At 41.0% G+C, this 27,667-nt stretch overlaps 1 protein-coding gene and 1 pseudogene across 1 annotated transcript in view; both read right to left on the bottom strand.

Annotated features, from left to right (window-relative positions):
• The window catches only part of NFE2L2 (NFE2 like bZIP transcription factor 2), a 72,691-nt gene that overhangs the window by 36,948 nt on the left and 8,076 nt on the right, over window positions 1-27,667 (bottom strand). The gene's annotated exons all lie outside the window — the stretch shown is intronic.
• LOC137226807 (putative uncharacterized protein FLJ44553) lies at window positions 17,038-27,659 on the bottom strand (annotated as a pseudogene).

Raw genomic sequence — 27,667 nt, 5'->3', positions numbered from 1 at the left:
GTGGTTCAGGATAAGAACAGTGAACCCCAGTCTCAGACCACCCACGTCAAGGAGGTTCCTGGTCTTTGCAGAATTCTGAAGTAAGATCATATTCATGTGAGAACCTAGGCCTTGCCCTCTAAACTTATATATTGTGCTATGAGGGCACAGACACTATGGATTGAGAAGTTCCAGGAGAATGCTGGCTTTTCTCTCTTATCCTGGTGCCATGGGAGTTCTTTTACTGTCAGGCTCTCCTTGCTATTTTATTTTTTCTCTCAACTAGTTTTACATTCTACTAACCCTTGTACATTTCCATTGCTGTCTGAGTTCTTTGCCATCTTTAGAAAGAGAACCTTCCATGTATGCTTGAGATAGGGCAGAATTGTAGTACTTTGCCCCAGAGTTCTCATGAAAAACAAGCATCATCAGGTAATCCTTCCAAGTATACAAAGTTTGGATAGTGATGCAGTGACCCATTTATTTCAGCTGCTTCTCCGTGATCTAATCTGCCAAATTTGCAAGGCCCAAGAAACTACCTACTATTTCAAACTCCTTCATCATCTTGAGGCTTCTTCCCTCTTCTTTTCACTTCCTTTTAATTGTACTCTATGTTTGAGCCAGAAAATATCCAAACTCCCTTGGAATTATCATTGAAATTCTAAATTTGTCCAGCTTACAATTTAAGCGTATCGGGTAGCTAGTTTCCACAGATGGCGCCCAGTGAACCCCCCTCCTGATATTGATGTGCTTGTGTAGTCCCCCCACATTGCAGCAAGGCTGGCCCTGAAACTTGCTGGAAGTGACACTATGCCAAGTCTCCACCTAAGCTTTTTTTTTAAATTAAAATCCTATTTTAATTACTTATTTTCTTGGCCATTTAATTATCACTTTTCTTCCACAAAAACTTTACTGTTGAACTCCAAATGTTTAACAGCTTTGAGTGAAACGAGGACCGTAATTCACTACTTCTGTAGGTTTTAGAAAGTTATTTACAAATGTCAGGAATACCACAAATTTGACATCAAGAATCATCAGAAACTTTAAAAATCTTCAGTTCAAAAGTTCATGTGGACCAATTTTAGTAGGTTCATAAAGTTACATCTTGCTACCTGGGTGCCATAATATATAAAAAAAAAAACACCGTAGAAATACACAAACAAAATTTTCCTTCATATTATAAAAATTACCTGTCTACAATCCTTAAAAAGTTGTAATGCACAAGAACCACTGAGCTCCAACTACCTTTCTTAATTTTATCACCACATCCTCTATGCAAATCATATGCCCTGGTCAAATTAGTCTTTTCATTTTTTTCCAACTATATCTATGATTTCCTACCTCTATATGTTTGTTCACATAGGTTTCCCACCCAAAAGTCCTCCTTTCACTCTTTCTCTTGCAATCTCATGCCCACTTAAAGACCTGATTCAAATAAACCATTCTCTATATAAAGATGTCCCTATCCTTCCCAACTGGAAACGATCTTCTACTATTTTTGGTGCCCTGTATCACTTACCATTGCCTGTCTATTCTATTTGTTACTTTTCCAATTAGATGTTAAGTTCTTTGGCATCTGTTGGCCACAACAGCTAGGTTGGTAAATACTTTATGCTATACTTGGCATTCTAGATGTTGAATGGGGATGAATATGATTTTCACTTTCTGGGAGTAGTGGCATAAGCAGTGAAAGAGGTTGCATGGACTCGGGGGTCAACATCCAATTCCAGTTCCTCTGTGTTACTTTGAAAAGAATCACCCCCTCTGACATCAGTGTTCTTAGCTCTAAAAAGAACGGGATGCACTAAGTAAACTTCTAAGGCTCATCTTGCTCTAAGATTGCTTTGCTTGGTAATTACTTCCTCTTCCTTTTTACAAATGAAAATGCACATTGATTGCTTATCCATAACCATGTTAAATTTAAAAAATACTTTACATGCAGCATTTTACATTTGACAGGAAATTATTGTTAGCAACTGAGAACAACTACACTGAAGAGATGTATTTAAAAACAGAAGTATCAGAAGAATTTCATTTTACTGTCATCTGTTCCAAGACCTCAAAGATGCTGGTTTAGAAAGGAATCAATGAAACATTTAAAATATATATTAAATACCTCTAGCTTAGGTTTGTTGACTTTGAAATATGACTGGAGAAAGAAGTATTCATCTAGCCCACTAATTTAAAGAAACATGAAATATTCTTTTGATATTTTCTCAAAATTTGTCATATGTGTCTTCAAAAAGATTAAATTTAATTTCTGTTAGATTATTATTCACTTTTATTCCTTTTCCAATTGGAATATATTTTAATTCATGTGTTCAAAAAAATCAGGCAAGGAAATATAAAATTATGTTGATTTTTAAATAACATCTTAAGGTTTTGCCATATTTGAATTGCCTACTTCCATCCAAATTTAATTCTAAATCAGGGAAGTCATCTTAATTGCAATTAAATAGAATCTTAGGTCTTAATGAAAATAACGTTGAAGGTACGTTACCCAAATCACCTCAAATTCACAGAAATTAACATTTCAATGCATTTTGCTCTGAAATGAAATGAACAGTTGTATATCACAAAAGCCAGTTTTAACTCGTATAGTTTCCTGCTCATAGTAGAAACCTTGCTCTACAGGAACTGCAATGCAGTGAGTAAAGAGAAAAACCCAGAAGTTTAAAAGAGTGCTTTTTAATTATGTATGTTGATACCTACGTAAAAATATATGCATAGGAAAAAAAAAGCCTGAACCTATACGCTCCAAAACGTTAACCACAATTATTCCGATTAGTTAGATTACTGATGATTTTTATTTTTCTCATTTTTGCCTGCCTATATTTTCCTAAATAAACATATATTACTTTTATAGTAATAAGCAAAAAAAAAAAAAAAGTGGCAGTGGGGTGTAGGGGTAAGGGAGGAACACCTGCTTTTCTCCCAAGACACTGGGTCCATCTCATTTTCATATTGAATTTTAACCACAAGCTTTACCAATCTTTCCATTCTGCATTTACTATAGTGGAACCTGGAGAACTTGACCACATCTTTAAGAGTAGTTGATGGTAAGGGTCTAAAGACCCTTTGCTCTTTCAATCTGCTGCTATATTTGCAAAGTTTCACTCAGCAGAATAGGAACCCCCAGATAAAGATAGAATTTTATGAGTACATAGAGACTAAGAACCACAGCTTCCTAGTGATATGCAAAGTTGCTCATACAGAATGTTGCTGTATGGGGACATTAAACAGAGTACAGAAAAACACTTACACCTAGAGCTGTGTCTCTAAGACCGGTTACCAAATATTAATAATGGATGTTGAATATCAGACACTTTTCACTTTCATCTTTGTACTTTTCTGCATTGTTCAAATTTTTACAGTATGCATTTTCAGAATTAGGGGGGAAATCCACTAAACTGTTTTCATTTTGGACAAACAAAAGCAAAATGCAATGTCGGGATAGCAGAGCATCCTCATGGACAGTGCTTGCAAAGTCTTTAACATTCAGAGGCTAGAATGTGAAAAAGGGAAGTAAGATTTGCCAACATATTTCTTTCTGGCACAGACTCTCATTTTGACCTTTGAGTAATACTGGAATTAAAAGAACCTTTAGAGATCTTCTGGCCCAAAGATGGCAAGTAAGTTTTACTTTGGTTGCTAACACCGGTTGATTGGTAGTAACTGCCTACAATGATTTGCTGAGAAGAAATCAGAAGCAGCTTCCTAGTTTGGTAGAAGAGTTTCAGTGATTGATTAACAGTGTCTGCCATGGGCACAGACAGATAGGAGTGATTATAGTATCAGGTGTTTCCCCTTCCTGATCTAGTCCAACTCTCTACTTTTACATTTGAGGAAATTGAGGGGTGAAGTGGTTAAAAATGATCACAGAACGAGCTTTTGGCAGAGCCAGGTGTAGAATAACATTTCCTGACCCCTGGTAGTATGTTCTTCCAGCACAACAAATTGATTTGGACTTTTGAAGGCATGTCTAGCACTGGGCCAGACCTAAAGCATCAGGTATAAATTTTATTTACATGTCAGCACCTTATTTTTGGAAGAGATTTAATAACCCGGTTTATTAATGATAATAGTTATTTCATATATTTTATAAACATCCCCTACAAATCATGGCAATGTGACTAGGCCCAATATTATAAATCAAAAGACTGCAAAACAGGGCTTCCCTGGTGGGGCAGTGGTTGAGAGTCCGCCTGCCGATGCAGGGGACACGGGTTCGTACCCCAGTCCGGGAAGATCCCACATGCCGCGGAGCGGCTGGGCCCGTGAGCCATGGCCGCTGAGCCTGCGCGTCCGGAGGCTGTGCTCCACAACGGGAGAGGCCACGGCAGTGAGAGGCCTGCATACCGCAAACAAACAAATAAAAAGACTGCAAAACAATGAAATGAGTTGCTCATAGCTCAAGAAAATTATTTTATCTGAAACCGGCTGGATCTAAAGCCCAGGCTCTGTCTACTCTAGGTCAGGTCTCTGCAGAGTCCCTTGGCTGTGCTGTATTTACTGAGAGTACTCACATCAGAGCTCCCTGAAGATTACATTTTTCCACATTTTGTTCAATTAATTCCCCATAGATGGGATGATAAAGTCTTTTTCACTAGAGAGAAAGCTTGCAAACAAGTATGAGAACAGGATTTCTACATTTAAGAACCTCAAAGTGAAGTGTAAGGAGAAACTAAATGGGCTATTTGCAACTTCAGCCTCTCCACCTAATGACAAGGTTCTAATATTTCTGTTTTAATGAAAAGGTCTAAGAACAAGACTATAAGCTATTGTAACCCTTGTACTTCTTCCAATACATTAAATTTCTCTGGTTGTATGCTTCTAAAAAGCCTAACATGCAGGTAACTTTAACGTCAGTTTAGAGCCATCTCTCCTCATAAGATTCAGGTACCAGTTCATCACATTTTCTTTCTCCTGGTGAAAAATAGATTATTTCAGTCTTTGGAGTTCATAAACTTTCAAAAGTCTGTGATGGTAAATGTACAAATTCACTTGCCTTTTTGAGTTTTGACTATGGGCCATGCACTTTATATGGATTATCCATTTAATTCTCTCAGGAGACCAATGACATAGGTATATTATTACCCCCTTTAGAAATGAGGAAAATGATGCTTAGAGAGGCTAGCTAATTTTATCTATGCTCAAGCAGTTAGCAAGTAGCTGAGCAGGTCACTCTGGATTTAAAGTTCTTAAGCATGAAGATTTGCTGTCTCCCATGGATGTTTAAAAAAAATGGCAAGGGTTAATTAGGGAATTTGGGAAGAAATGTTTTCTGAAATGTTTTGCCAAAAATTATCCAAGTAATTCACTCATTTAAAACATAACAGTTGGGGCTTCCCTGGTGGCACAGTGGTTGAGAGTCCGCCTGCCGATGCAGGGGACACGGGTTCGTGCCCCGGTTAGGGAAGATCCCACATGCCGTGGAGCGGCTGGGTCGGTGAGCCATGGCCGCTGAGCCTGCGCGTCCGGAGCCTGCGCTCTGCAACGGGAGAGGCCACAACAGTGAGAGGCCCGCGTACTGCAAAATAAATAAATAAATAACAGTTGATGAAGTGTACCATGCTGGGCGTTAGAGGGAAGACCAAGATGAGTTAAACTTGGATCCTGCTCTCAAAGTCCTTATAGTCCTGTAATAAAACATTACAATTGACCATAGCCAAGAAGTGGTGAATGCCACAGGGCCGACAGTCAATCTGCCGAACTTAACAGCAGACGGTCACAGTTGTCTCTTCAGTTTTAAAGAAAATTGACACAATGATTTTTGTAAAACAGCTTTATTGAGGAATAATTGACATGTAAAATATGGCATATATTTAAATATACAATTTGATAAGTTTTGATATATATGTGTGAAGCCATCAACACAATCAAGATAATGAACCCATCTATCATCCCCCCAAATTTGCTTGTGCCTCATTTAACTCCTGTTTCTCCTTGTCCGCCAACCCATCCCCAGGCAACCTCTGATCTACTTTCTGTAACTATTAATTAGTTTGCATGTTCTAGAATATTATAAATGGACTGAGACGATATGTACTCTTTTTTTAATCTGGCTTCTTTCGCTCTGCATAACTGAGATTCATATATGTTGTTGCATGTAACAATAGCTAATTCCTTTTTATTGTAGAGTAGTATTCATCGTGGGGATATACCACAATTTGTTTATCCATTCACATGTTGATAGATATTGGGTTGTTTCCATTTTTTAAGTTACTAAGCCTTCATGTATAAGTCTTTGTATGGATATACATTTCATTTCTTCTGGGTAAATATCTAGGAGTAGAATAGCTGGGTCATATGGTAGGAGTATGATTAACTTTATAAGAATCTGCCAGGCCTTTTTCAGTCCCACCAGCATTTTATACCATTTTACAGTCCCACCAGCAAACTATTAGAGTTTCAGTTCCTCCACATCCTTTCCAAGACTACTTGGTATAGTCATTCTAATATATATATATATATATATATATATATATATATATATATATATATATATATATAAAATCACTGTGGTTTTATTTTTCATTTAATTCACATCTCCTAATGACTAAAGATGCTGACTATCTTTACATGGCACAGCAATTTTAATGTGTAATATAATGTTTTTTATATGTTGACTGAGAGGAAGGGATACACCCCTACAGTATGCTTCATTGTTAGTAACTTTGCTGTCAGATAAATCAAAGAGTTATGGTAAGAAAATATCATTAACTATTGATTTAAATAACATTAAAAAATCCAGAAAATATAGAATATGCATCTTAATGCAAATTTGAGTTATTAAAAAATAAGCTACAGAATACTAAGATTTTACTTTCACCTGGTGCCTGAGAATTTCTTCCACTCACCATGCATTGATGGACCCACTCGTGGTTCCTGAACTGCACTGAGAAGCAACAAGTATTATCAGTTTCTTTTTCCTCCTTGACTCCTCTCCTTTTGAAACCCTACTTGTTACCATGAACGATTTTAACCAAATTGGTTAAAATCATCTATTAACCATCCTGAAAAGGCACTGCAGTTTCATTATTTAGGGGTCCTAATCACCAAATAAATAGATATTTTGTGACAATACTGACTTTTAAAATAGAGGAAGTTTTTCTGCACACTATAGACTTCTCCTTAAAGGAACATTACAAAGACATTTTTTACTAAAGTTTGCCTATTCTAGTCTCTTGGGGAAGTAAGACTGTATAGTCAGCAGCAAGAAATATGCCTTTCAATTTCAATTGTCCACTCAAGGAAGAAGGACTCCTCCTCCTGTCAGCATTATGGTGAGTTGTGTAATTATTTCATTATATATTACAATGTAATAATAATAGAAATGAAGCGCACAATAAATGTTATGAGCTTGAATCATCCTGAAACCATCCCCTCACCCTGGTCCGTGGAGAAATTTTCTTCCACGAAACCAGTCCTTGGTGCCAAAAAGGTTGGGGACTGCTGCATTAGTCACTCACTATAGAGTGAATGTCTTACTTCTCAGAAGGCTTAAGTTGAGAAGTGTAGTTATGAGGAAGAGATTGATATCAACGTGGCTAACAGAAGAAAAATCAGATACCACTTAATAAACGTAATAATAATATAAAAATATTGTAGGATCATTAAAAATATAGTAGATTTGATATGGGTATTTAAAAGATGTAGAGCAAAAAGTTCAAAAAAATGAAAGATAAGGCTATAGGAAAGTTCAAGGATAAAAAGGTAAAGGAATATAATGGGGAAAAAAGTAACTTTATTTAAACATTGATCATTTTAATGCAGAGTACTGTAATGATCGAAACTAACAATGACCCAGTGTAATTTCATGGTCTTCATGAACTGGCGTTAAGGTACCCAGAAGTACATTGTGTTTACCATTATAGAGTGCTTTTCTCTAAGAAATTCTCTGTGAAGCAGCAGAGGATTTAACAATCAAATAACAATCATGCACTCTTTTTTAAAAAAATAAATTTATTTTTATTTATTTATTTATTTTTGGCTGTATTGGGTCTTTGTTGCTGTCCGCAGGCTTTCTCTAGTTGCAGCGAGTGGGGGCTAGTCTTCGTTGCGGTGCGCGGGCTTATCGCGGTGGCTTCTTTTTTTGCGGAGCATGGGCTCTAGGCATACAGGCTTCAGTAGTTGTAGCACGTGGGCTCAGTAGTTGTGGCTCTTGGGCTCTAGAGGGCAGGCTCAGTAGTTGTGGTGCACGGCCTTAGTTGCTCCGCAGCATGTGGGATCTTCCTGGACCAGGGCTTGAACCCATGTCCCCTGCACTGGCAGGCGGATTCTTAACCACTGCGCCACCAGGGAAGCTCTACTCTTTTTTTTTTTTAATTGAAGATAGTTGATGTACAATATTATATAAGTTACAGGTGTACAATATAGTGATTCACAATTTTTAAAGGTTATACTCCATAAATATAGTTATTATAGTTATAAAATATTGGCTATGTTCCTCATGCTGTACAATATACCTTGTAGCTTATTTTATACATAATAGTTCGTACCCAATCCCCTATCCCCATCTAGCCCCTCCCTCTTCCCTCTCCCCACTGGCAACCACTAGTTTGTTCTCTATACCTATGAGTCTGCTTCCTTTTATTTTGCTATATTCACTAGTTTGTTGTATTTTTCAGATTCTACATATAAGTGATATCATACAGTATTTGTCTTGCTCTGACTTATTTCACTTAGCATAATACCCTCCAACTCCATCCATGTTGCTGCAAATGGCAAAATTTCATTCTTTATTGTGGCTGAGTAGTATTCCATTGTGTATATATATATATATATATATATATATATATATATATATGCCACATCTTCTTTAACAATCATATGTTCTGAAAGCATTAGTACAAATTACACTTTCTCTAGCCTATATTTTGACAAATCCTGCTGGGTACTATGACACAGAGAATATAAGCACTAGAGACAGATAGATCTGAGTTTGCTTACTTCCTAGCTGTGTGATCCTGGGAAAGTTGATTTATTCACTGAATCCATTTCCTCATTTGTGAAATGAAGGTTGTTGTGAGGTTAACTGGCATAACGTATATAAAGTTACTTGTGAAGATGAAGCAGTTAGATCCTCTGAAATGATAACCCCAAACCAAAAAATTAGGATGTGAAAAGCATTAAAGTAATAATAGACTACTGCCAATTCATAAATATAAACTGTTTACTTCTTCTCATAAACGCTTGATATTTGGCATAATGAAAAGAACAACTGGTCTGAACTTGGAAGACCTAGAGATTCTTCAAAATGAAAATAAAGGGATTGGCTTAGACATAAGCTCCTCAGGGCCAGAGACTTTGTTATTTTGTTTTATCCCTATTGCTTTTTATTTAACTTGATATGGGAGACTCTTGATAAATATTTGTTAAATGAATAAATGATTGCATGAATAGACTTGTTGATTTCTAAATTTTCTTCCAACATCAACACCCTGCTTTTATAAGAAGATGACAGGAAAGAGACTGCATTGTATAAACATTTTTGTTGTGTTGTATTAGGGCACATGCATTAAAAATATCAACTGCTGGTTTGGCTAAGACCTTGGTATTTATATTGTAATAGGGAGGCTGTGTATGTCATTTTGTACATTTTTTGCTAATAGATACTTATTCATTTTCTACTCATTAAGGAATTTTCTGAGTCAAAGGAACATGATCTTGAGGGAGACTGTAACATGAGGTTTGCTTTATTGTGATGAGGGAATGTCAGATTCCGAACAGAAAATATTTTAAATAATTTTTAATAATGGCAGTGGAAAATAAGGAATAATTCTTAATGTCCTCTGCAACTCTTTATGTTTGTAATTTAGGAGCCACTGCTGGCTGAATTCTCTGGTACTACTGCCAAGAATTTGAAGACTGCATAAACATTTTCATTTGCTGAAATGTTAATGTCTTGATTTCAAAACCACATAATACTTAGTCCATTAGAGCTAATGATCCCTACCATTCACTTTTACATTGCTACCTAACTCAGAAATATTTTACAGTCCCAATTCTACATATGGGATTGAATGTGCTATTTAAGCCCAGTGGCTCACTGTGAGCCTGCAGAAGGAGATCAATATTGATCTCAGCTGCTTATCTTTGGTCTAAGTGGATTTGGCACTGTCACAACTGCATGATTTCAGGGACTCAGAAAATAATGCTTTCACTGCCTACTACATACTTTTTAAAAAGTTTCCTACTTGCTTCTCAATGACTAAATTGTTGGCACTGGTTTTCTCTGAGTGGTAAATTTAGGAGTAGGGGAATGTTTACTTCCTACCTTATGTATTTCTAATTGTTTGATTTTTTTTAACAAGCACTATTTATATATTAATATTTGAATAAGTAACATATGCTCATAACTCAAATATTTAAAAACTATAAAAGGTAAAATCTCTCTTCCTTCCCTATCTCACATTCATTAGATCTCCTCCTTTTTTCTCTTCCCAATCCACTGTTACTGGTTTCTTGGATATTATTTCAGAATAGTTTATGTATACACAAGCAAATACTTATACATATATATTTTTCTTTTTATCACACAAAATGTAGCAGATAGATAGTGCATACTGCTATGCATCTTGCATTTTTCATTAAATCTACCTTAGAGATTTTCCCATGTTGGTACAATATATAGCACATCCTCACTATCTTCCTTTTTTAATTTCTGTCTTTTTTATGGCTGTATAATATTCCATTAGTATATATAAGTGCATCATGATTTATTTCACAGGTTTTGTATTGATGGTCATTGGATTGTTTCCAACCTTGCTATTACAAGTAATGCTTTAATGAATAACCTGTACCTAGGTCATTTTATGTGTCAAATCTATTCATAGGATATATTCAATTAGAAGGGATTGTTGGGTCAAAGGGTATGTGCATTCATAAGATTGATTGATCTTGCCAAATTAACCTCTATGGACTTATTCCAATTTACAATCATACAAAGATAATCAAACTTTTAGATTTTTGAAAATCTGATATGTGAAAAATGATATATCAGCATAGCTTTAATTTGCATTTCTTATGTGAATATCTTTTCATATATTTATGGAATTTTCCATGAGTTGTTATGATATTGAGATTTATAATAAGAAATATATATTTGGTTTTCTGGCACAGAGCTCCAAAAACCCTTGGAATTTCCTAAGTGATGAGAGCAGTAAAGGTGTCTCATGTTAACTTTTGGAAAGCACCTCAGGTTGAGGGCTGGTTGACAGGGGAGCCAACGATGTGATTAGAGGGTTGGAACTTTCAGTCCCACCACCACCTCTCCACCTCCAGAGAGGGGAGATGGGCTGGAGATTAAGTTCAATCACCAAAGGCCAATAATTTAATCAATTATGCCTGTGTAACAAAGCCTTCTTACAAACCCAAAGGAAGAGGTTCAGAGATCTTTTTGGGGTGGTGACACATGGAGATTTAGGGAGAGTAGCGAGCCCAGAGAGGGTTTGGAAGCTCCTTAACCTTTCCGCATACCTTGCCCTATGCATCTCTTCCATCTGGTCGTTCCTGAGTTATATACTTTTATAATAAACCGGTAATCCAGTAAGTAAAACATTTCTCTGAATTCTGTAAGCCGCTCTAGCAAATGAATCAAAACCAAAGAGGGGTGTCATTGGAAACTCCAATCTATAGCCCTTCTTTAGAAGTACAAGTGACAACCTGGACTTGCTACTGATCTTTGAAGTGGAGGGTGGGCATTCTTGGACTGAACCCTTAACCTGTGTGATCTAATGGTATCTCTGGGTAGATAGTGTCAGAACTGAGTTGAATTGTAGGATAGCCAGCTTGTTGGCATGGCAAAACTCCCCCCACCCCACACCAGAACTCTTTAGTTGTTTATTCATTTCCATTACCCATTTTTCTATCGAGTTGTCAAAAAAAATTTGTTTTGGTCTTATTTATTTATAATAGTGCTTTGTATCGATATATAAGGGATATTTGTACTTTGTAATATAAGTTGAAAATACTTTTTCCTGGTTTGTCATTTATCTTTTCAGTTTAATTATATCTATAGATCTATATAGATCTATATCAGATCTATATAGATATATATATCACCATGTATATATATATATATATATATATATATCGCCACACAGATATTTTTTCATTTTTACATAACTGAATTTATCAATTTTCAAATGGCTTCTGGATTTTGAGTCACATTTATAAAGACCTTCCAAGGTTATAAAGAAATTCTTCCATAATTTTCTTCTAGTAATTTTAGTATTTTTTTACATTGAAATATATGATTTCTTTGTAATTTATTACACAGTGTGAAGTATGGATCCAGTTTTATTCCAGATGGCTATCCAGTTATACCAACACCATTTATTGAAAAGTTACTCTTTTCTCTGATGATTTGCAATGTCACCTTTTTTTTTTTTAATTTTATTTTTGGCTGCATTGGGTTTCATTGCTACGCGCTGGCTTTCTCTAGCTGTGGTGAGTGGGGGCTACTCTTCGTTGCGGTGTGCAGGTTTCTCATAGTGGTGGCTTTTCTTGTTGAAGAGTACAGGCTCTAGGCACATGGGCTCAGTAGCTGTGGCTCGCGGGCTCTAGAGTGCAGGCTCAGTAGTGGTGCAAGGGCTTAGTTGCTCCATGGTATGTGGGATCTTCCCGGACCAGGGCTTGAACCCATGTCCCCTGCAATGGCAGGTGGATTCTTAACAACTGCACCACCAGGGAAGCCCCGCAATGTCACCTTTATCATATATTAATTCCTTTATCTACTTGGGTCTGTATCAGAACATTCTCATTGGTTCCATTCATCTGTATGTTTATTTATGGACTAGTCCCACATTGTTTTAATTACTGAAGCTCTGTAGTGTGTTTTAATATCTGGCAAGGCTAACCATACTACCTTTTCTCACACACAGATGTACGTATTTCTCTTCTTTTCAGAATTTTCCTGGCTATTCTACCCTTGTCTCCAATATAAATTGGAGGATTAGCTTGTCAACTTCAAAAGGAAAAAAATCAGTATTTTTATTGGAATTGTGTTAAAATTTTAAATTAACTTTGAGATAAGTGACATTTTAACAATTTTTAATTTTCCTATCCAGTTATGTCTTCTACCTGTTAAAATCTATTTTGGGTCTTCTTTTTTTCCTTTTAACTTTTCTACATATAGGTCTTGTGCATAGTTGTTAAATTTATTCCTAGGTATTTTCTCTTTCTCGTTGCTACTTTAAATAAGATCTTTCATCCTTCTATCTTCTAATAGGTTATTGTTTGTGTATATATGAGATCAACTAATTTTGCATCCTTCTAATTTACTGAATTCTTTTTTTTTTTTTTTTAAGTCTTTATTGAATTTCTTGTTTTATGTTCTGGTTTTTTGGGCTGTGAGGCATGTGGGATCTTAGCTCCCTGACCAGAGATCAAACCCACAACCCCTGCATTGGAAGGTGAAGTCTTAACCATTGGACTGACAGGGAAGTCCCCCTCTTATTGTTTTTTTGGTTTTGTTTTGTTTTTTTGTGGTTTTTTGAATTTTATTTTTTTTTATACAGCAGGTTCTTATTAGTTATCTATTTTATACATATTAGTGTATACATGTCAATCCCAATCTCCCAATTCATCCCACCACCACCCACCCCCCGCCGCTTTCCCCCCTTGGTGTCCATACGTTTGTTCTCTACATTTGTGTATCTATTTCTGCCCTGCAAACACTTTCTTATTGTTTATAGTGATTTTTCTTGGGCTTATAGAGATAAAATCTTATCATCTGTACATAGTGACTATTTTTTCTTCCTTTCCCATTTTTATACTTGAAGTCTTTATCATGTCTGATTACGATTGCTAGTATCTTCAGTAAAATTTTAACTAATAATGGTGATAGCAAAGCACTCCTGTTTTATTCCTGCCTCTAGCATTTCCCTGTCAAGCAGCATGCTGGTTTGGGGAGATGATACAGATGTATTTTATCACATTAAAGAAGTATTCATCTGTTCCTATTTTGAGTGCTTTTTATCAAGTTGTTGAAACCATGAGCATTTTAATAAACGCCAACTACAGCAAAGTTATCCTTCTGACCTAACTGTCTTCCAACCTCCAATCTCTTGCTGATGTCTCCCATTGGCTGGTCATAATAGAAGACAGAAACGAAGGGAGTCCTAAGTGTCAGCTTCCCAGAGTACAGAGCATGGTAGAGAAGAAGGATAGAGGGTAGATCTGGAAGAGCAGACAGGGTATATCCCATACAGAAGCCAAAAACAGATAACAAAACAAAAACAAAAGATTAATTTCACTCTCTTCATTAATTGAAAACAAAAAGATTATTATAGGTGGCTAAAGCAATTCTCTTGAAGCTAGTAGCATTACCTTTGTTTATTAAAAAAGTAAAAGAAAAGTGTTGGGTCTCAGTCTTAGGCATTTTAACACAGAAAGTTGCTGGTACTAACCTTTTCTAGGTCTAATGTTAGCAGGCCCAGGGATTGCATTTCCCAGTCAGGATTGAGCTTCTTGAATGTAGTTTCCCTCTATATCTAGTACCTTATTTTTAAAACCTTGCCACTCCTTCCCCAGATCTAAAAATAATGTTCTAGTGTGATGGATATTAGATGGGTCAGTTGTCAGCACCGGAACCAGACACTGTATCTTCTGGGAAGGACCCAGCAGAACATGCCCTTTCTACCAGCACCTTGGCCAGGCTCCAGGGGTATTCCGTTCAGGCCTACCTCACATGCCCCTGCACATCAACAGGCCTGGCACTGGGGGCAGAGATTTCACCTGACTGTACCACATGATGCCCTCTCTGATGGACTTGCTTCCCTTCTGCCAGACATCTGGAAACTGTTCCAAATTCTGCAGCAATCCCGACCTCCTGCTGCAAAGGCTGCATATTCGGGAGACATTGTGGGTCAGAGGGTTGCCAGATAAAATACAAGATGCCCAGTTAAATTTGAATTTCAGATAAACAATGAATAATTTTTAGTATATCATGAATATTGCAAGGGACATCCTTATACTAAATTATAAAAAACATATTTTTTTATGTGAAATTCAGACTCAACTGGGTGCCCAATTTTTCTCCGCTAAATCTGGCAACCCTTATCACAAATAATCCTTCACTCTGCTTCCCATCCCCTCCCCCAATTTCAAAATCCCTTCACTGGCATCAGGTTCACTAAAGTGTTAAGACAACCTGAGAGGGGTATTAATTACACAGGTCATAGTTAGGATTCACTTTTGAGGCCTTGGCCTCTGACTTTAACTCCCATTAACAGTGACGAGTTTTTCTGATCAGTAAATTTGTAAATGTTATTTCGGCACTAAGAGAGACATTTCAGTGGTGGTGGAGAACAAGTGTGGGGCATGAAAAAGGTAGATCTCAGCAGGTGTGTGTAGGAATAGGGACGGGGGCAGGGGTGTCCAGGCATAGCTTAAGGGAATGCCCACAGGAAAGAGAATGTTGAAGTGAACGTGTACCATCTGACAATTTTGCCTGACTGGGATCCTTGCATTATTCCTTTCTTGCTCCCCCCTCTCCTTCTCGTCTCATCCCCACACACTCATCCCCAGGTGCAGGGCATGAGCTAGAGGCTGCATCCCAGCAGAACAGAAAGCAGGAGGCCTGGTGAAGGAAACAGCTACCAAGCAACCAAGGGCTGGGGGCAAAATAGGCCAGGAGGAGAAGTAAAACCAAGAAATATTTAAAAATTAGATGCCTGACATTTAAGGAAAAAGTCCAAAGTTAGCCAAGAATAACTGCCTACTGCAGGATTCAAAACCTCTGAATGACAAAACTTCTGAAAGAGGAAGCGATGGTAGCACGGGGCACCCTGCTGACCCTTCTCCCTGCCTGACCACTTCTCCATTCCACCCTCCACGCAGCCACATGGAGCACAGACAAGACAGAGCGGCCCTCTCCTAGCAGGCTCTGTGAACTGCATGGCTGAGGCAGACCCAGTGGCCCTCTCTAGGAAGTCAATAAAGCAGACCACAGCCTTATTTTCTGAGACTGACTCAATCCACCTGGCTTTCCCAAATGCAGTTGGCCCAAGAGGCTAAGAGTTCAGTCAGCCATGAGGCAGACACAACCTTACCTCACATGGCTGCTTCCACGTGGCATCCAAGTTCACGCCTGGATACTGACCGTTCAGGGGAGCGAGCCGGGGTTAAACTGTGCCGTGTAAGTTTGTGTTGCTGTCATTTCTCCACCTGGGGTTTTCGAGCTGTACCAAGCAGTCGTGGGGCCTTTGCTGTCAGGGCTTGCGCAAATCTGACTTGCCCAGAGAATCAGAAGAGTTTGGGGCTCCCAAGCAAGGAGAGTGGTCAACTCGTCCTGGTTTGTCCAGGACTTTCCCAGTTTGAGCACTGCAAGTCTCACACTCCAGGAAACCCTTCGGTCCCAGGTAAAATGTGGTCATTCCACAATCAAGACACCAAAGCTTTGGCACCTGTATATCAGTTTCTACGGCTGTAAAATGCTGGGATCGGCCAACACAGCTTCTAACGTTCCTGCTGCATCTAATAGTCTATGATTCACCCTCACGCTCCTGACCTTACCCGCCAGCTCCAAACCAAATTCACTTGATCCAAGCCCCGAGCTCACATAATCTGATGATAAACTAATCATCAGTGTGTTAACAGGGGAAGTTGAGAGGAGTTTAACAATGGTTCTAGGAGGAAGGCATGTGGTCACAGGTGAGTGGTTCCAGCGGTGGGAGTTCAGCTGGGGAGATGGGGTGTATGCCTCTGTGCCATCCTGAGAGGAAGATACATTTAGGCAGGCAGGTTGGGAGGCAGCCAGCCTGACAGAGCTGGTTTGATGGGCTGGTTTCAGCTTCACAGCAAAAACAATGGCCACAGGCAGGGCAGTCTTGTCTGGCTCCAGCCAACTTTCACACTATGACGTGAATAAAGCCAGTAGTTGAAACCTCAGACTGGAGAAGAAAGGAAGTCATCTACTGATAGCACTGTTTATTTATTTATTTATTTTTTGCGGTACTTGGGCCTCTCACTGTTGTGGCCTCTCCCGTTGCGGAACACAGGCTCCGGACGCGCAGGCTCAGCGGCCATGGCTCACGGGCCCAGCCGCTCCGCGGCACGTGGGATCTTCCCGGACCGGGGCACGAACCTGTGTCCCCTGCATCGGAAGGCAGACTCTCAACCACTGCGCCACCAGGGAAGCCCTGTTTATTTATTTTTGAATGCATTTGCTCAGAGCCCTAGCCTGCCATCTGAAATACAGATATGCAGCTACCATTTTGGGGGTAGGTAAGAGTTCAAACTCTGGAATCACAACCTACTAACTGGGCAAATATTAGGTTGAATCATACGAACTTGCTGATATTAGACTTTTCTGACCTGCAAAAACAGGAATTCCACATGGCTCAGGTTAATAACTTATCTCTTTTCCTTGGTTTCCTCATGTGTGAAATGCAGATCGGCACCAACCTGGAGGGGACGCAGAGAGAAGACAGGGAGGTGCTCAGATAGCCCCTGGCTCACACCCCCTGCTCAGTGATGTCCACTCTACCGCTGCCGCCGCCTCGGCCTCTGCCGCTATTGGTGAAGAAGAACGCGGGGTCCATCAGCTGAACCCCGGGGGACCCAGACTGTTTCTGAGACATGTGACACTGACAAACCAAAGCAGATTAGTCATCTTAGCTGAATGTGGACCTTCATTCTAATCCCAGGGTTAGGAAAGAAGAATAAGGTTCATACCACAGATTTTTCAGGTCATTCTGAGAACTGAAGATTTTGCCTTTCCTCTCAGTCCAGAACAATCAGTTCCAATACCTGGCAAAGGGCTTTTATGATGGGGTTTTGCTGTAACAAAACTGGGCCCCACCTTTAGCCTTACATCTGTGTTTCTAGCTACCACACACACGCATCCATCTTATCAATTTAATTATATAGGCACACAAACACACACATTGGGAAGTACATGCAAAACAAAGGAGAGAGCCTTATCATTATCAGAGTGCAAAAAAGTTACACTGGATTTCTTCTCTCGGTAACTAACAGGAAGCAATAAAGAGAGGAAACAAAACATTTTGCTGTGGTATTATCATCATAATTCAATAACATTTATTAACTTAAGCAAATTCACTTGGCTTTTTATAGCTCCAGGAATCTAGGAAATAGCTTCCTTTACACATAATGAGGAAGTGCATCTTTAGGTCTCTTAATATGTTTCTTCCCTGTAACATTCCTGCGTTTTGTCTGTTCTCTTCGAGTTCATTCCCTTGATGCTAAAGCAATCTGTTCACACAAGAACAGGGAACACTACAATCCTTAGGTCAAAGGATAGCTGGGGGAGACTTTGGATTCCAAAGCCAGCGCTTCCCTACTCTGTAGACCCCATAGTTATGATGTCACACATCTAAAAAAGAAAACCACCTTGGGCCTGGCTTGGTTTAAATTCTCTCTCAAGCAGGCCTCCTTTAAATGTGAGAAAGTTCAACTCTCAACATGTATTAACAAAAGGTGTTTACAACAGAACACCTGGTTGTGCCTTATAATGGCTTTGCTCTGTGAATTAATTCCTTTGTCCTTCCTGGTGACAAAGGTTGAGCTTTGGAACTTCTGGGTATGGCTAAGCAGGGCATTTTTGCTTGGCGTGGCTCTCTTAAATGGGTAGAAAAGGCTTAGTTGGGCACCTGGTATTTTGTGGCCAGTAATTATACAACAATTGTTACTGTGCATTACCGAAACTTCAGTTTTTGACCAGAGGCCAGTTGCACTCTAAAACAAACATCTTTTGAAAGCCTAGTGTGTTTTGAAATGATTCTAAAATCCACTTTGCAAATAGGATTTGGTACAAGTCAGATTTTTTTTTTTACATGATGCTCTGCTTTAAGGCAGCATTTCTTTGCCTGTCAGTTGGTCTGACTTCTGCAGCTCTTACAAGTGATCTTTCCACTTAAGTCGTCTTAATGCTTCCTTTTCCCATCATCACTATGGATGACATGTACAATGACATGTCCTCCTGGGAACAGATTACCTCTACGGTGCATGCTCATAACTGAGGTAGGGGAAGTGATAAACATTTAAACACACAGAGAAACAAATCCCCTTTTCCACATTTAGAAGACTAGGGAATCATCTATAGACAGGCTTTCCCAGCTGTGGGTTTTCCTCTGAGAAGACCAGGTCCTCAGTTCTTAAGTGAAAACTTGATCACCCAGATTGTCAGATCAATCCTTTGCGGGTGGAGCCATAGGGGACAAGGTGGAGGAGGGGGAAGTGTACATTTAAAGACCAATCAGGCAGAAAGGGGTCTAACCTGCTAGTTCCCAAATATAATAACTTCCATCAATGCCTCTTCCCCTCACTGTTAGTTGCAGGAAAATGACACAGAGACTTCACTCCACCAGGACCTGCTGAAGTTACATGTGATACACATGTGATTGAGAAATGGTTTGTTTCTTGGTATTCCCTGTCCCCACCTCCATGCCTTGGACAGCAGGCCCTTGTTTCATTGCCTCAAGGTAGGGGAATGATGTGACAGGATAAAAAGCAAAACAAGGACGAGAAACTTCTCTGAGTTGCGTTTTGTGTTATAAATGCCCTCAGAGGACTGGAGAGGATTTGGTGTATAGCCAAAGTTATTCGGAGGAAAAAGGTTTGGGGAGAGTGGGTTTTCCCTGGAAGATGAGGAAACACTTCCTCTCACTGGGGTGGGAGGAGAGATGGATGAAAAATGAGAGAGCAAAGGCCTGAGTGCGTCCTTCCCTCCTCCCCTCCCCTCCTTCCTCGGAAAGGCACAAGCCTGGAGAGAAGAATGGCTGTGGGGTGTGGGCCTACGAAGCTTCCCGGACCCTGGAGTGGCCCCAAAGTAGCAGGGAGCTGCTGGACACACATGGGCCGTGTGGGCAGGAAGGAGGCACACATGCATCACTATCAGTGGGGAGACTAGAAGGAACTGTAGTCATCTGGGTTGGTGCCTTCTCAAAGAGCTGACTTAAGGAGCACATGGATCCCCCAGTACCTTGGCACTAACCCCTGCACCCCCGCCATGTCCCACCCCAAACCCAGACACGCCCTCGAAGGCAGAGAGATATAAAATGACGGGACTCATTGCTGACACCTTCCAAGAGAGAGCAGGGGCTTAAAAGATAAATTAGGTTGATTTATAGTAGAATAAAAATATATTTCTTGCACACTTGGATCTGTGCCTAATCTAGTCTGAACTTCTGGGGTAGACAGGGTGGTGTAGTGGAGAGACTGCCAATCTAAGAGAGAGCTCTGTCACAGTACTGTGTGACTTTGGACAAGTCATGTGACTACTCTGGGTCTCGAGGTCCTCAATCATTTCCCCTATTAAATCCGTCCTGACAACTTACAGCGCTGTTGTGAGGAATGGGATGTTGCACGTGGATGTCACAGAATACAGTGCAAAGCAAGGAGGCAGCCTAAATGGTATCAAATGCAAAGCATAATTAGAAGAAAAATACTACATAATAACTCACCTTGGAGAAACTTGCAGGAAAGATTGGCGAGACACCCATCAATTTCGTTTTCTCTTCCTGGCACACAAAAGACATTTCCTGGCTTCCTTGCAGTTAGGATGGGACCCTGTGATTGGGTTCTGCCAGTGGGATTGTTAAGACAACAGTACCAAAGTTTACGAACAGAAGGTTGAGATTCCATGATTGGAATCAATAGTCACAAGAAAAAGGGGGGAATGTGGGACTCGAGGGACATTGTTCCAGCTAATGATTAAGAACTCTCCAGACAATAGGGGCTTCTTAGACAATGGGTGAATTTCCAGGATGTCCGGCCCCCTTCCGAGAAGGAGGGAGATAACAAAATGTAAAAAAGGTGTCTGTCAAAGACCAATCAGGCAGCTGGGGACAAGTTCCCTCTCTGGTCCGAGCCTAAGCCGGGACCAATCAGCAGGAGAACACAACCAAATCTATAATTTACATACGGGGAAGTGGGAACCTATAAAACTGACATATTCGCGCCCAAAAGGGTTCCTTCTTCGACCTCCTGCGTGAGGACCAAGGAACCCCGGTGCACCGGCCTTCAATAAACCTCTTGCGTTTTGCATCGACTTCCGACTCTTGTTGTTTCCTGGGCGAGTCGAAACTCCTAGGAGACCGCGCAGGTCTAACAGGATGTGGCAGAAGTAGTGGACATAGCCACAGACTTTAACGTACTCCTTTCTCCCTTGGTGGCAACTGTTGAGGCCAAATGTTGAAGCATTTTTTGTTTGTTCGTTTTGTTTGTTTTTTAGGCCGCACCATGAAGCATGCGGGATCTTAGTTCTCCAACAAGGGATCAAACCCATTCTCCCTGCATTGGGAGCACGGAGTCTCAACCACGGGACCACCAGGGAATTCCCAAGCTGATGGCATTTTAAGATGAAAGGAGCCTGAATCCCAAAGTCACCACTTGAAGGAGTCACCCAGGAGAGCCCCCTACGTACACTGAATTGTGGTGTAAGATGTAAACTTTTATCATGTTAAGTCAATAATATTTGGGGGTTATGTGTTAATGCAGCCTATCTAGCCTCTCCTGACTGGCATAGTACTAGAATAATAGGATAATAATATAATGATTATTATATATATACACATATCACGTATAACATATATTATGAGATGTCTCAAGGCATGAAGAAGTGGCAAGTCTATATCTCTCCTTCCATATTATAAAGAACATAAAATTCAGGGCTTCCCTGGTGGCGCAGTGGTTGAGAGTCCACCTGCCGATGCAGGGGACATGGGTTTGTGCCCCGGTCCAGGAAGATCCCACATGCCGCGGAGCGGCTGGGCCTGTGAGCCATGGCCGCTGAGCCTGCACGTCCGGAGACTGTGCTCCGCAACGGGAGAGGCCACAACAGTGAGAGGCCCGCGTACCGCAAAAAAAAAAAAAAAGTAAGTAACACTACTAAAGGGCTCAAAGTAATAAGTTCATACCTGCTCAGCCAAAGAGCATTGCCCACCCATGGCTCTGCCTCCTGCGTTAGGTGCAGGGTTTGGGGAAGGGGGCAGGACTTAAAATTGGGAAGTTGTGATGCTCCTACATATTTATTAGTCTCCGCAGCTTGATTTTATGCTCTAACTGTGCCATTAGCCATTCCCAGATGCAGGGGACTGCTTCCAAAGGTCTAGGTCACAGTGGTTTCAATCACCTGGGGAGCACTGAAAAACTCATGCCCAGGCTACATCCCAAACCAATTAGATCAGAATCTCTGGGGTGAGGTAAGACCCAGGCATTGGTATTTTTAATGTTTCCCAGGTGAGTCCATTGGCCTAGGACTGTGGTTCTAAATATGAAACATATATCAGAATCAGCTGGAGGGCTTGTTAAACCATATCCACTGGGTCACGCCCACAGAATTTGTGATTCAGTAGGCCTGGGGTGTAGCCTGAGAATTTGCATTTCTAACAAGTTCCCAGATGATAATTATGCTGCCATTTGGAGACCACATTTTGAGAACCACTGTTCTAAGAGACCTTCAGCATCCTTAACAACTGAATGGAATGGGCATGGGCTAGTGGCAGGGAGGCCTATTCTAGATGTTTATTACCTCTGGAGAATCCGCTCAGGTTGCACTCCCAACTCAGGTCTGCTTGCGAGCAATCTCTATAAGAAAGAGGTGAAATAAAATGGCCTTGTAGATAGTTGTGAGGTTTAAGTGAGATAAGGCATACCAAGCCCTTAGTGCAAAAGTGGCCACAAAGTAAGCACTCAAACGATGCTAGCATGCAATGCTAAACCATTTTTCCCCAGAAACCCAGGAGTGAACAGGAACATCGGAGAAGGGGCTGAAACCTCCATACCTCCCACGAGTCTTTCTTCTTTTCTTGCCCGTTCTCTTTTAAAATAATTTTTGAAAAGGAAATAAACATTTATGATTTAAAATACATAATCGTACAAAAGGATGAGAAGTAATTTTGCCTCCCCCAGAAGATCTCTAATCCTCCAATTCTGCCCACAGAGATAAGCACTAGTTCCAGTTTCTTACATATGCCTCCGGACGCCAGGCTCAGCGGCCGTGGCTCACGGACCCAGCCGCTCCGCGGCATGTGGGATCTTCCCAGACCGGGGCACGAACCCGTGTTCCCTGCATCAGCAGGCGGACTCTCAACCACTGCGCCACCAGGGAAGCCCTAGGGGCATATTTTTTTTAGCTAAAACTACAAGTAAGTATGTGTGTGTGTCCACCTCTTTTTTAAAAGTATTAATGATAGAGGGCCTCCCTGGTGGCACAATGGTTAAGAATCTGCCTGCCAATACAGGGTACACAGGTTCGAGCCCTGGGCTGGAAAGATCCCACATGCCGCGGAGCAACTAAGTCCGTGCGCCACAACTACTGCACCTGCGCTCTAGAGCCAGTGAGCCACAACTACTGAAGCCCACATGCCACAACTACTGAAGCCCATGCGCCTAGAGCCCATGCTTCGCAACAAGAGAAGCCACTGCAATGAGAAGCCCGTGCACTGCAACGAAGAGTAGCCCCCACTCGCCACAACTAGAGAAAGCCCACGTGCCGCAACGAAGACCCAACGCAGACAAAAATAAATAAATAAAATTATTAAAAAAAGTATTAATGATAGCGTGTTATATACATTCCTTTTGCAATTCTTTTTTTTGTGTGTGTGTGGTACGCGGGCCTCTCACTGTTGTGGCCTCTCCCGTTGCGGAGCACAGGCTCCGGACGCGCAGGCTCAGCGGCCATGGCTCACGGACCCAGCCGCTACGCGGTATGTGGGATCCTCCTGGACCGGGGCACGAACCCGTGTCCCCTGCATCGGCAGGCGGACTCTCAACCACTGCGCCACCAGGGAAGCCCTGCAATTTTTAAAAATATTTATTTGGCTGCATTGGGTCTTCGTTGCACCATGTGGGATCTTGGTTGCAGCACGGTGGCTCTCTAGTTGTGGCGCAGGGCTCTAGAGTGCACGGGCTTAGTTGCCCCACAGCATGTGGGATCTTAGTTCCGACCAGGGATTGAACCCACATCCCCTGCATTGGAAGGCAGATTCTTAACCACTGGACCACCAGGGAAGTCTCTGCAATCTTTTTTTAATGTACATACTTGTGCAAGCTTTTTTTTTTCACTTAGGACTACATCTTGGGGATAGTTTCATATTAATGCATATAAATCTACATTATTCTTTTTCATGAGTCTGCATCATCCCACTGCAACTATGTAGCGTAAATTACTTAAACAGTCTTCTATAAATGGATGTTTAGCTGTTTTCCTGTTTGTTTGTTTTTGCCATTATAAGCATTCAAACAGCCAGTCAAACAGACCTATCAGGTAAATTCATTAAGGTGAAATTGTCGCATCAAGATTACGTCCAATTTCCTTTTGGATCCAAACTGCCAAACTCCCTGGGAACTTCCAAGGGGTGGTATAGTAGCAAAGGTTCTGCTGCCAGGCTGCAAGCGTTCAGCCACTGGTTCAGCCACTTACTAGTTGTATAACCTGGGGCAAATGACTCTGCATCCCTGTGCCTCAGTTTCCTCATTCACAAAGTGATGAGAGTAACAGTTCTTTCCTCACAGGGCTGTTATGAGGACTAAATGAGAGAAGAGCTGTGAAACAGTACAACAACTGACAAAGCAAGTCCTTGGTAACTCCGACTCCAAACAGAAAAGGTCAGAACAAGATGAGTAGAATCCATGAGACAACGGTGGGTAACCCAGATTATCCCATCTTGGGTGGGCCTCTGCTTCCATGAGGCACCAATAGTTCCCAATGACCCCATATCTGGGGTTCAAGTAGGCTACACTGATAGGGCTTGTGTTAGAGGGCGTGACATGCCTAAGGGGTCAGGCAATTTCACAAGGACCATTGTGACTTCCCTGAGGATCAGGCCCCTGCCTTTGCTTTGGGTCCTGTCACAGCAACTAATACAACTAAGTGCGGGGTTCCAGCACTACAGCTTCCAAGGGAGTGATGTGCCAAGAGTGAGATTTAATGCTGACGACAGGTGTAGGAGGCTTACTTGGGGAAACCAATACTGCAAGAAGTGAAGCGACTTGCCCAAGATTACACAAAAGGAATGATGAAGGTGGAATTAGCAATTAGCATAGTAGAAAGCATTGTCTTTCAATGGTGCAAAACAGTCTCCAGCTCTCTCTCTCTCTCTCTCATTTAAGGCATGGTGTTGGCCATGTAAAGAAATGATGGTGGTGATAACGATGATGCCTATGACAACAGCAGTTAACTAACGTGGATTGAACACTATGGGCCAGGTGCTGTGCTAAGCATTTTATATGGATTATTTTACTTAATTCACTCAACCCTCCGGTTGAGTGTTCACTAGGTGCCAGGTGCTCTTCTAAGCACTTTATACGTTCAGATTCATTTCATTGTCACAACAATCTCATGAGGTAGGTACTAATACTATCTCATTATACAGATGATGAGCTGTAGAAAGATTAGCTAACTTCCAAAAAGCTAGTGAACAGTGGATTTGCAGTTCTGACCCAGATATTCTGGCTGTTTTTTGTTTGTTTTTTAAAACTTCTGACGCAGGAGGTGTATTAGTCACACTCCTTAGTCTGTAGTACCCTCTCCTTATCAGTCTCTGCAATGCCCCCCTCTTGTTTTATCAATCAGTCATCTCACTTTATTTGGGTCCCCCCCACCCTCCTCCTTTGGCCTACAAGCAACCATTCTACTGTACTTAATGTGTACCTTGCTGTTTGTGTGAGTTGCAAAATCTGTGTTGTAACACAGGTCGTGTTATGTTGTGTGCAGTTTCTTATTCACTGTTCCAAGGGCAGCAAAAGCCTGTGTCATCATTATGTAAGACCACTGCTGCTAAAGGCTGCCCCCAAATGCTTGAACTACCATACTAGAAAAGTTAACTCACACACTGCCCTCTCTGCTGATGAGCATGAGCCAGAAAGTGAGTCTGAGAGCATGGAAATCATGTCGTCTTGGTTCCATGTTCAACTAACACATTAGGGTTACTACAGTTACAATACATCTGGAAAGGTCAGCAGGATGAAAGGATAAACTAGAGATCAGTGAACGTCCAAAGGTTGGTTGGGAGTCTGGCCCCTCTTACTTCCAACAGCTCCCAGGTCACCCCAAATAACAACAAACCATATAAATATGATGGGCTTGCCATAAAACATGGCTTAGGGCAAATCCCCTAGCCTCCCACTTGCAAACAGATTATCACCCCAAGTCTCTGCAGAGGGCTGGGTCCATCTATGCTGGAGCTTTAGGAAAGCACCCAACTCACATATCCAAGTCAATTCCTGATGGAAAAAAATATTCTAAACCTAGAGGTGTAATTAAATGTGTATAAACCAATACAGTCACCTCAAACTCAGACTCATTTGCGGCGAAAAGCACTTCCACTGTTCTCTAGTGTTCAAAAATTCCACCTGCATCTCTACCACACTGACCAGCCCCCATTTCTCTCCTCCTCCCCCTACCTACACTACTTTCTTTCTTGCTATCAGGACTTTTATTGGTTGAATTGTATCCTCCCCAAAAGGAATGTGGAAGTCCTAACCCTTAGTACCTCAGAATGTGTCCTTATCCATAAATAGGGTCATTGCAGATGTAATCAGTTAAGATAAGGTCATCAATCCAACATGACTGGTGTCCTTATAAGAAGAAGGCCATGTGAAGGCACAGAGATACATGGAGAATGCTATGTGACAATGGAGACAGAGACTGGAGAGATGTATCTACAAGCCAGGGAACACCTAGGAATGCCAGTCATCACCAGAAGCTTGGAAAGAGGCATGAAACAGATTCTTCTACACAGTCCTCAGAAGGAACCAACCTTGCAAACACCCTGATTTTGGACTTCTAACCTCCAGAACTGGAGAAGTATAAATTTCTTTTGTTTTAAACCACCCAGTTTGTGGTACTTTGTTATGGAACCCCTATAAAACCAAGACTGGACAGCCCTTTCTAAGCCTGAGATCCATAGGGAGACATTCTAGCAAGGCTTTGACCAGCACCCCTGGTTCCATCACCCCTGCCCTCCCTAGGCAGCCAATACTGCTGATCCCTACTCTGGATAGGACACACTATCTAATTTCTCTGCTCCTGTCCACAGGCTATCAGGTGATAGTGAAATCTGATGAATTGGTTATGATGCAGAGTCATTGTCACCCTTTCCCCAATATGAGTGTACCCCAAGGACTCACCCTTGGTCATCTTTTGCCACTCTTTCTACTCTCCCTTGGTAATTTAATCCAGTCTTCTGTTTCTCCATCTACTGGTATAACTTTGCAGGTCATCTGAAAATCTTTCCAGTCCTGAGCTTTTCTCCCAAGGCCTACATTTCTAGCTGCCTCCTGGACATCACTGCCCGATTGTCTCACTACATTAAATTCCCTGCGTCAACAAATGAACACACTGAGATTCTCCCCCCAAACTTGCTAGGCCCTTACTTTTATCTGCCTACTCACCCAAGCCAGAGAGCCCCTCCTTGCCTTCCATATGCAACACCCATCAAATTCAGTAAACTCTAACTACCCCAATATCTCATATCTGTTCTTTCTCAGTTCTCACCACCACCTTTACCTTGTTACTCTCACCATACAAGTGGACTAATACATTAGCACTCAGGAAACGGCAGCTGTTACAATCACATTCATCTCTCTTCTAATACATGTCACACCTGGTTGCTGAGTTCAGAAAGCATGGTCGTGAGCACACCACTTTCCTGCTCAAAAACCTTCAATGGCTCCCTATTGCCCAAATTATAAAGGCTGAACTCCATTGCCTGAT

This window comes from Pseudorca crassidens, chromosome 6 (assembly GCF_039906515.1).
Source record: "Pseudorca crassidens isolate mPseCra1 chromosome 6, mPseCra1.hap1, whole genome shotgun sequence".
Classification (NCBI taxonomy): domain Eukaryota; kingdom Metazoa; phylum Chordata; class Mammalia; order Artiodactyla; family Delphinidae; genus Pseudorca; species Pseudorca crassidens.
Note: the sequence above shows the minus strand (reverse complement) of the source record. Positions and strands in the feature narration are given on the sequence as shown.